Source organism: Pteropus vampyrus, unplaced genomic scaffold, assembly GCF_000151845.1.
Source record: "Pteropus vampyrus isolate Shadow unplaced genomic scaffold, Pvam_2.0 Scaffold20, whole genome shotgun sequence".
Taxonomy (NCBI): domain Eukaryota; kingdom Metazoa; phylum Chordata; class Mammalia; order Chiroptera; family Pteropodidae; genus Pteropus; species Pteropus vampyrus.
The window spans coordinates 13,212,122-13,222,669 of record NW_011888801.1 but is presented as its reverse complement, the minus strand read 5'-3'; positions in this window follow the sequence as shown (position 1 = coordinate 13,222,669).

Below are 10,548 nucleotides of genomic sequence, written 5' to 3'. Positions count from 1 at the left end.
TGGGCTGAGCTACATTTCCAAGAATTCATATTCAGCTATGTTTATGGTTAGGATGGATCACAGGAAGAGTCTTGGGAGAATAAGAGGATCAACAGGCAATAAGCAGCCAGACATGTTTTGTTGCTGACTGCTGATTCATACGATGGCATAAAGCTATAGCCCAGCCTGCTCTTCTGACTCTTGGTCAGGTGTATGTGTTTAACCATATGACGGAGGGCCCAGTTTCTGTAGGACACCCTTGTCACCAGGTCAGACACAAGAATGGACATGGTTTCAGCCTGGCCTCCCACATGTAGACTCAGGCCTGCTTGTAGCCTTTCCTTTTTGACTGCCTGCCCTACGGACTACAAGTTCCAGCATCAGCAGTAGGAACAACAATCCTGTAGAAACTGCTTAGCCAAACCACCTTCCACAACTGGGTTAAGTGAGTTCCCTACAACACTCCTACTGGTTCCACGTCTCTGTATGAACCTTGATGACACACTTAGATCACATTGAAATCAGGTGCCCTTTAACTTACACTTGTGGGCTCTAACTTAACCTCTGGTGTCATAAGGAAGTCTATCCCGGTCTCTGCATCAGCCTTCCTACTGCATTGCTCTTTTCCAGCTTAGAGACCCTTGGTACCTTCAAATGCCCTGCTGAGGAGTATTTGAGCCCTTTCCATAGCTGGTGCTCTCATATCCAGTCCTATCATCACAGTAGGACACCAACAACTGGGTCTAATTATCCAGGTGAGGCCTTTGCTATCTTTAAGTGTTTATTTCAGGTCTTTCACACAGAGCTCAGACAAAACAAGTATTGATGACCCCTAGTTCCTTCCTGAATTCATAAGAACTCTTCCTTTGTCCTGACTTTAGGAAAGAGGGAGCAGCCATGGGAGAAACCTAACCCACTCTGGATGTTTTTGGTTTTCTAACTGGAGACTAAATGCCAGGCCAGGTTGGGCTTCCTCTGTCTCATCAACACTCATCAGGCATCACAGGCTTGATGGGCTGTCTGCTAGCCTTAGCACTGGGCCTTCTGTGGATTTCAGCTACAAGGGGGCTGCAAGGGCCTATCAGGGACACTACCCTACCAAAGCAGTGCCTGCTTGCCCTCCTCCTTGCTCCCAGGGTAGACATGGAATGGAGTCACATTAGCTGGCTGAGGTCTTCTACCTGTTTCCCTGTAGTTAACTGGCTTCCTAAGTCATTGAACATTTCAGACTACTCACCTTCACTCTTCTTACCCCATGGCTCAGGGCCCTAACAGATATAAAGAGACTATTAAAAGTGGAACAATCTGTTTGATGTTTCTTTACTACTGTCATCTAGGACCTGGGATTCTGTCCTGTGGCCTAGATTATCTGGGAAATTGTTCAGTTCTCAGTTAAGGCCTTTTCATTATAACAATGAGGCAGTGAAACCAATTCCCTGACAACCTTACCTCTGGATTCTCAAAAAGAGCCAGCTAAGCTCCAAAATCTAGGCAGAGACCAGATCTCATCTTACCCTTGGTCCACCCAAACTCTTTAGTTGCTGGCCACATTTATACACTGTCTATACTTGTTGAGCTCTCCACCCCCATTTCTTTGATTTTCATACTCTCATAGGCATGGAACAAAGATCTTTTTCAATACAGCCAATCTAATCAAGAGCTATTCCAGGAATCCCAGAGGAGAGTCAGGGAAAGCCGGAGGCTTTAGAGGTTGACTCATATGTGTTTAATATTGCTATAGGCACCAACACTGGTCAGGCACTGCTAGAAGCATCACTTGAGCTGACAGTGCCATCTATGGCAGCATGTCTGTACTAGACAATTACTTTGGTGTTAGTTACAGGCATGTTTATAGGATTTGCTTCTAAATTTCTGTGAGCTTTCAAGACCTGGGTGAGTCCGAGAAACTGGACCTCAAAATGGAAGAAGCCTTTCTCTGATTTTCCTGGAACATCTTGAGAACAAGCACAGGAGCCCACTGAGTCATGGAAAATACCACCTTCTGGGACACCTTCTGAGACACCTTCTGGGAGTTCTCGTGGACACTGTGTGAACTGCCCCTCCTCTCTAGCTATGACTGCAGATTAGCTTAGAGATTCTTCACTATGTGAAGTGAAAGACAAAAAGTCAATTCCTCTTGGCCTTCAGCTAGAGCTCCACATTCTCCTGGAGCTATCATTTTTAATGAGGGTTGGGGAACTGGAGTCTGGGAGACTGCCAATCATCACCCTCATATCCATCCTATTTCTTCCTAAAATATACCCAGTGGTGGAAAAATCAGAAAGAACAGGCAGAATGCCACTTCTCATCTGAGCCCTGCCAGGCACCCATGAGGTCTGCTGCGGGCAGCAGGATAGTAGCTCCGATGCTCCCTCCTTCCCTGTTACTTCTCCTGTCCTTTTCTCTAAACTCCCAAGCCTGGGCCCTCCTGGAGAGTGAGAGAAGTTTGGCTTAATATTGCAGTGCTCCTAATCCCCTCATCATACTTGGTTTCCAGCGAGCCTCTCCCCACTCTTCACCTCCCCCTGCCACTCCACTGCCATTTGTCCTGAAAAATATGTTTTTCTCAACTTGTTTTTCTCTTTCCTACACCAACCAGTGGACCTTTCTTCACAAGGGCATAACTCTGGAGTCAAATCTAGATTTGAACCCAGGTTCTCCCATCTGCTAACTGGGTGCCTTTAGAAAGTGAATGACACCTCAGTGTCTCCATCTAACAGAGAACATCATAGCTGTAAGGATGATTTATAAAGGTACCTGGTAGAGGCCAGGACCCCATGGGCATCTTGTACATATAGAGCCCCTTTTCTCCTTTTATTGTCCTGCTAGTCCAACCACAATTGCTCAGAAACTTTCCCCTCATGCTCCTGACCAAGGACATTGCTCTCCCCCAGGCAGGGGAGTCTGGGGCTCAGTGGCCCTAGGCTGCATGCTCTCAGACTCCTGGGTATGTCCAGAATTGTTGAACCCACTGACGTTCCCTTCCTAGGAAGGCTATCAACAGAGAACCTAACTCCTAAAGCAGTTCTCCTGTGAAGTGCTGTGGTTTCAGAAACAACTTATCATGTTTCACAGAAAAGCTTATTCTGTAATCAAAGTTTAAGTAACACAACAGCTTCTCCTACCCAAAATGGCTGAGATTTATCATAATAACTCAGTGATTTAAAAATGTATTGTGTTGATATATCATTATTTCTGGCTAAAAAAAAAAAAAAAAAAAGAAAGAAGAGAAAGAGAAAATACAAATGCAAATTTTACCTGAGCTCAAGAGAAAGTCCATAACAATATTCTCTCCTGGTTGGCAGGATTTTGGGGTTGTAATATTTGTGGTCCCAGGGAAGTCAGGGCCTCAGCAGAGCTGGCTGAGTACTTCCCGGTACCCTTGACTTTGATGAAAAGAAGTGCAGGGAGCACCAAGAATAGGCTCAGATGAAAGCAGACATAGAGCACTGGGATACTGTCTCCAGCTGGAAGGGCCCAGCACTAGGAAATGAGGCCTGAGATCTGCCAAGCCCTGCAGCTGATACATGTGTGGCCTGGAGAAAGTGACAGATCCTCCCAGACCCTCTGCTTTCCCACTATGAAAGGGATATCTACAATCCCAGTGAAATCTGAGAGCAGGTATCAGGTCTCTCTCCTTTGTCCCTCTGCTGCAACAGAGGCCAGGAACTATCCCCAGCCTGGCGTCTTTTTCCTGCCTCCTACACTAATAAGACCCGTGTGTATCCTGGGAACCTGCCAGCCCCCTCCACTCCCCACTCCAACAAGAGCAGAGTACCAGCAGGGGTCAGCTCATAAACCTTGCAGGATCTGCAGAGGGAGAGGCCTTTCTCAAGAAGAATAGCACAAAGAGCCACTGTTTACCAAGCTTGTGCCATGAGCCAGGCACAGTTTTCATATTCACAACAGCTCTATGAGCTCAGGGTGGAAAATGAGGTCCAGAAAGTGTGGGTCAAAGGTCTAATGTGTCTAACCAGAAGACCCAGAGGGCCCGAAACACTTTCTAAACTATCTACTCAGGAGGCTGCAGAAAGCTCACCTAAGAGAGATCCTGAGGACAGTGCAAGGATGTGCCTTTTGCTGCAGATGACTTGGGTATTCTGTCTCCATTCTGCTTTGACTCACTCTCCCTGAGGTCAATGGCTGATGGATGAAAAGCACCTGAGTTCTGAGGCCCTGCAGTCACTGGGGCCCTGCCTGCTCTGAGCCTTGGACAGAAATCTGCACAGAGACCTCCCAAGGACCAGGCATGGTGCCAGGCTCCTTATTTCATAATTTAACCCTTATACAAATGGGGAAACTGAACCCCAGAGAAGCTAAATGACAGTCCAAGTTTACATGACATGTGAACTAACGCAGGACTCCATCCTGCCACTGTGCAACCAAGGGAGCCTAATCAGCAGAATCAGCTGGGTAGCTGTCAGGAGGATTCGTCAGGATAAGTACAAAATGTAAATTGCCCAGTGTCCGACACCTAGAAGGTTCTTGAGAAATTAGATAGCAACTAATGCATGTATTTGGTTTTATCATGTGCCTGGCTCTATTCTTAGTGATCCACACATACTCACTCATTTATCTACACCACATTTCTGTGAGGTAAGCACCATACTCATCTCCACTTTACAGATGAGGCAACTGAGACTCAGAGCTGAGGACAAGTGGGCTTGTCCAAGGTTCCATGGGACTAGGACTTGAACCCAGGGTCCATGCTCTGACAGCGGGCCCCTCACTCTCTTCCTCTCTTGGAGTCTGAAGGCGAGCAGAGGGAGGCCCAGCCTGACAGACACGAGGAAAGACCTTTCAGGGCAGAATGCTATGAACTGTGAGAGGGTTGGAGATGGGAGGATGTGGTGTATTTTGAACCTGATATATTTCACATTTGAAATTCTCCCCTGACACTCTCCAGATGCAGGAAGTGGTTGAAATGCACATTATTCAAAATCTATCCCAGGAGAACAACTTGACACTAAAACAGAAGGGAAAGTGATTTAAGTGTGGGGGGCCTTTACCTGCACTATAAAGGCCACACTTCATGAGATGTCCTTTACCAGAATTCAGGGAGAGTTGCTGCTGCCCATACACACTTGTCAGACAATTTTATCTTCATAGTTCAGAGACATGAATGACAGAGCAGGCCAATGGTAGACCCCATCAAAGAACAAGACCCATATAGCATAGACTTCTAGTAATGTCTAAGAGGGAGTATTTTATAAACAATGTCCAACAAATAATTCAACTTGCAATTCTTGCCCAACAGGAATCCCACGCAGGCCTAGTACTCTGAGACCAGGACCCCAGCCAATCAGCTTACTTCACTGAGGCTAGAGTGTGTCTGGAGCCAAAATGCTGTCCCCAGCTGCCAGTATCAGGTCGATAGGTGCCCAGGACTCTGCAGGTTTGGGGGTTTGCACTGTTTCTTCAGTGTTGGGAGCAAGAAAGACCTGTTCTCATGGAGGTCCTGTGTACCATGGGGGCAAGAGCTCCGGAGTCACTGCTGCCTGGCTGGATAACCCTGGTTGAAGGCACAGTCTCTCTGGGCTTCTGTTTCCTCATTTGACGAGCAATGATAGTGATGTCTCATTGTGGGATGATTGCCGAGAGGCTGCTTTGGGGACAGAAGAAGAAATAGGAACCCGGGTGATTGGTGTCCTGGAGAGGAAGGAGGCAGAGAACATGGAGGGAAGTAGGTGTGTCAGAGACCAGTGATCCTTGGCACCTTGCTCTCCCCTGTCCCATGCCTAATTCATCCCAAGGCTAGCATGTCACTGCCCTAAAAGCCCTCTAAACGAACTCACCTCCCTCCGTGCCTACCACCTGTCTTGGGACCACATCTCATTTTCATGAAGCAATCACACCTTGCTCTAAGTGCGCTATTACCTGCTCAACCCATTCTTGGTTTATTATTGCTTGTGGAGTGGAGGCGAATCGCACCCCCTGTACAGAGTCCATGTGTGAACTGCCTTCACTTCCTCTCTAGCTTCCTCCCTACCTAATCCTCCTCAACCTTCTAAGGCTTCACTTTCCTGAATAACCACACTCCCACCTGCCCCAAGGCCTTCACACATGCCTTTGTCATCCCTCAGTTCCCTATCCTTTTCACATAGTTTTCTATCTTATCCTTCAGCTACTTGGCCTCTCTGACTATGTAACCACCCTAAAGTGTGTTGGTGTGCATGCATCAACAGGCCAGCTCTGCCATTGTGGGCGGGGTCTTTTTTTTGACTTAATGCTTTCCTTTCTCTCCCTCTAGTGGGTGATCTTCATTAGAGCAAGAGCCCTTGTGCTCCAGGGTCTGCTGTAGGACACAGGAGGAGGTGCTGAATGCTGGAATGTAGAGTCTGTGGAGACTTGCTTAAGCATTCAGATTCTAGAGCTTTCTATCATCTCAGAAGAGTGGCTTTCATAGACTATAACTATTATGTTATAGTAAAATAGAGTGTGCAAGAGATTGGTCCCTCTGTTTTGGATATACCTCTGAGCATCCAAGAAGACATGAGGATTCCTAGTTTGTGTCAGGAACAAAAACATGAGCAGAAGCCTACTGAAGGAAGCCTTCCCTGCCAGGGTCTCTGAGACTGTACATTTGGGCTGCAGCTGAGATCACAAATACCTATCACACTGGAATCACAACCAAGAGCTCATCTAACAAGTGGATAGATTAAAGTGTCATCACTAGCTCCATCTGGAGAGTAGGGGCATCTCAGACAGGTCTCTACTAAAAAAGATGTGTAAGCATTGTCTTAAAGCAAGAAGGATAATCTTGGGAAGACCCAGGAAAGCATTTGGGTGGGGTGCATGTAAAGGTGTGAAAGTGGGGGACAAATGTGGCATATTCAGAACATAGACATTGGTGACCTTCTAAGGAAGTGCTAGGAGAAAGGGACCAGGATATAAGGTAACAGCAGAGCATGAGCCACTAAAGGATTTAAAACAGACTCTGCTGAGGAAAGGTGACCTTAGCAGCCATGGGGAGCTCTCCCAGAGGTGGAGGGGAGGCTTGGGGTAGAGAGAGAGGAAGAAGCTGTGGCCACCCTCCAAAAGGGAGAGAGGAAGCTTGGAGGAAAGCCAGCTCATAGAAGATGGCAGGGACAGACAAATGGGCAAGACAGAGCTCAGCACTCTGCTGTCATCTGCTACAGGGATGACTGAGCCCATGCCCTGCTCAGGACTGAGCTTACCTAACAGCAAGGCCTGTAACTGTCACAAATGGCCATGGATCCTTCCAGACTGGTCTCACCCATTGGCCCCACCCTTGGAGAGTGGCAGAGAGGAGATGTTGAAGAATAAACACATACAGGAAAATGGACTTATAAACTGTGATAAGTGTAAGAAAATGATAGAAGATGGTATCTTGAGAGAAAAAATAGGGGAGGGGGAAGAGTTTAGTAAGATTGAGATTCAAAGAAGGGCTCCCTAAGGAGGAAACTTTCAAGCTGAATTCTAAGAAACCAGTAGGAGTTGGTCAGGTAAAGAAAGAGATACGTCTTCCAGATAGAAGGAAGAGCAGAGGCCAGGCCTCTGAGGAGGCAAAGCACACATACCTGGAGGAGCAGACAGTGCAGAGTGGCTGTTGCTCAGTGCCTGAAGGGTAACAGGAGTGGAGGCTGAAGAGGCAGTTAGGCCCTGACAGCACTGCGAGGCCCTGCTGAGTCTTGGTGAGGCAGCGAGGCCCTGCTGAGTCTTGGTGAGGCAGTGAGGCCCTGCTGAGTCTTGGTGAGGCCCCAGGGAGTCCTGGTGAGGCCTGGTGAAGTGTTAATGAGGCCTGGTGAGGCCTTGATGAGATCCTGGTGAGGCTTGGTGAGGTTCTGGTGAGGTGCTGAAGAGGACCTGGTGAGCCTTTGAGTTGGGTTCCTGAGAGCAGGTGCCAGGTCTGGGGCCTCTGTGTTCCCAGGTCCAGCCCAGGTCCTGACACAGAGCAGAAGCTTGGTAATAATCAGCCTAGCACAGGAATGAATGATCTTTCAGCCCTAGCATCATGGGCCCTGATGGTCCCATCTTGGGTACTGGAGTGGTGGACTTGGGAGGTCTTGGCCCTAGCAGGACTCCTTCTACCCATGCCCTGCTCATTCTGCCCTGCCTAAAGGAGGAGGCCCCCTGGCAGGCAGCACAGGCCCTTTTTCTTTGCTAATTACTACCTGACATTTTAATGTTCATGTTTAATTGCATTCTCCACCACTTGGTGCAAAAAAATACAAACACACGAAGCCTTAGAGACCTATAAACCAAATAAGAGAACTTTTGTAAAGCCCTTTGAAGTCCCTACTGGAACCCAAAACTCATTTTCTCTTTGAATGTGCCAATTGTGTGATGGGGCTTTTGAAATGAGAAAAGGCTCTGGGTTATGGGAGTAGAGTCATGCTATCCCTCTCCACAAACACATGGGCTGGAGACACCCATAACCCTCCTGACCCTCTTGAGCTTAAGCAGCTCTGCTCCTTTTCTGAGAAGCAGCACAAGTTACTCAGAAGAGCGTTGCTTATGAACTGAGGAGCCTGAGTTCATAGTCTAACTCTGCCATCCTTCATGTGTGACCTGGGCAAATGACAGTGTTTCTGTTTCTTTCTAAGGGGCTGTGGTGTGTCAGTGAATGAGCAGCTTGCACAGTGTCTTGTGTGTGATACTATCTCATCCGCACTGAATTTAGTCAGATGACTTTTTAAATGTACACCAAACTGCCAGTAAACTTTATAATCACATAATCTTTTAAAAGATTTTCCATAGGAATGAATGCACATTCCAGAGAAAGGTTTTTCCTTGGAAGTGATGTGCTCAGGTGTTCCAGCATTCAAGAGTGGCTTTGCAGAGCTCAGGTGGGGTGACTACTCTGAGTTGCCTTCAATAGCTGCTTTTCTGAGCAGCTCAATGACAATTTTGCAGTTAGAATGCCCTTAAACCTAATGGTGAGGTCTTTTTGAAGTTGCTCTATAGCTCACAGAAGCTAGACTCACTGGCTCCTACTTCACTTTCTTTTCTAGTTGCTCTGGAAGCCCAGAGGAGTAGGCCATTGTGGCAGAATGCAGTTTCCAGAGATCTCGTTGGGTGCATTTCTCATCCTAATGAGAATTTTCACAAGGAGGTGGAAGCCTGTCCCCTCTCCACTTTGAATCCAGGCTGGCTGTAATGACATACTTATAACTAACAGAGTGCTGATGCCATGTTGTGAGAAGTCCAAGCTCAATAGACAGGCAGTTGACAGATACAGAGAATGAGATTTGCTGACCTAGAAGCTTAGCTTTCCAGTCATCTTAACTCAGGTACCAGACATGAGAGTGAAGAACTCTCCTGAGGATTCTAGCCCTAGATTAATCCCAGATATCAGGGAGCAGAGACAATCCAACCCCTCTCTGTCTTTTCCAAATTCCTGACCCACAAATCTGTGAACATAATAACATAGGCTTTGTTTTACACCAGTAAGTTTAGGGTGGTTTATTAAACAGCAAATTAAAATTGAAACAGCCATGAGAGTGTTCAGATAATACATTACTGGAAGTCAAATTGGGAAATGGGAGATGAATGGAGGGACCATATAACTTATTGATTAACCAGGAATACTTTTGAATATGAAAGAAAGTACTATTAATATATATGTCAGAATAACAGGCATAAACTGGAATTCTGCTGGACCCTTGGTCATCCTAGCATGGGTCTAACTCATCACTGATCCTCTTTCCTTCCTTTCTTATACTTCATGGGACAATGCCTGGGTTTGGCTTTAGAAAATCCAGATTTATTTTTTTGTTTTCATCTTATTAGCTGTATGACATCGAATACCTTATGTAGAAACTACTAAAATGCTTTTTAAAAGTATAAATGATATACCAAGAGAGAAGGTAAATATAATCATATAAAACCTCAATTAAAATCAGAGAAGTCAGAAAAAGAAGGAAGAAGAAACAAAGACTAAATATAATAAATAGAAAACGTTATAAAAATGGTAGATTTTAATTCAACCAAATCAATAATTGCTTTAAATGTAAATGGTCAAGAATTCTACTCCTAGGTATATACCCTGAAGAAGTGAAAATGTATGTCCATAAAAAACTTGAACACCAATAGCAGCATTATTCAAAATAGGCAAAAAGTAGAAAAAAAGCCAGATGTCCACGAACCGATGAATGGATAAACAAAATATGATATATCCAGATAATGGAACATAATTCATTCTAAAAGATGAATGAAGTGACTTCTATTTCAGGGGAGAGGGTGTAGCTGCACTTTTTTCTATTCTTCTCACTAAGTACAAATAAAAGTTCTGGCCATTATACATAAAATGACATAAGAAGACTGAAAGTTGGAAGGAAAAAGGCAGACCAGCTAGGGACCCCAGGATTTAAGAAAAAACATAAGGTGAGTACCCTGGGTATTTTTTGTTTTTTTTTTTTTGTTTTTTGTTTTTTTGTCTAATTAATCTCAAGGTTGGCATTCAAGAAGCCAGCAACCTTAAAACACCAACGATGAAGACAAAAAAAATCTCAAAGAAAAGTTTGTTCTCTTTAGCCAAAGAGCTGTGAAATGGGCAACCCAAAAGACAGCAATTTTTTCAACAAAAACTGATGTATTCCAGCCAAA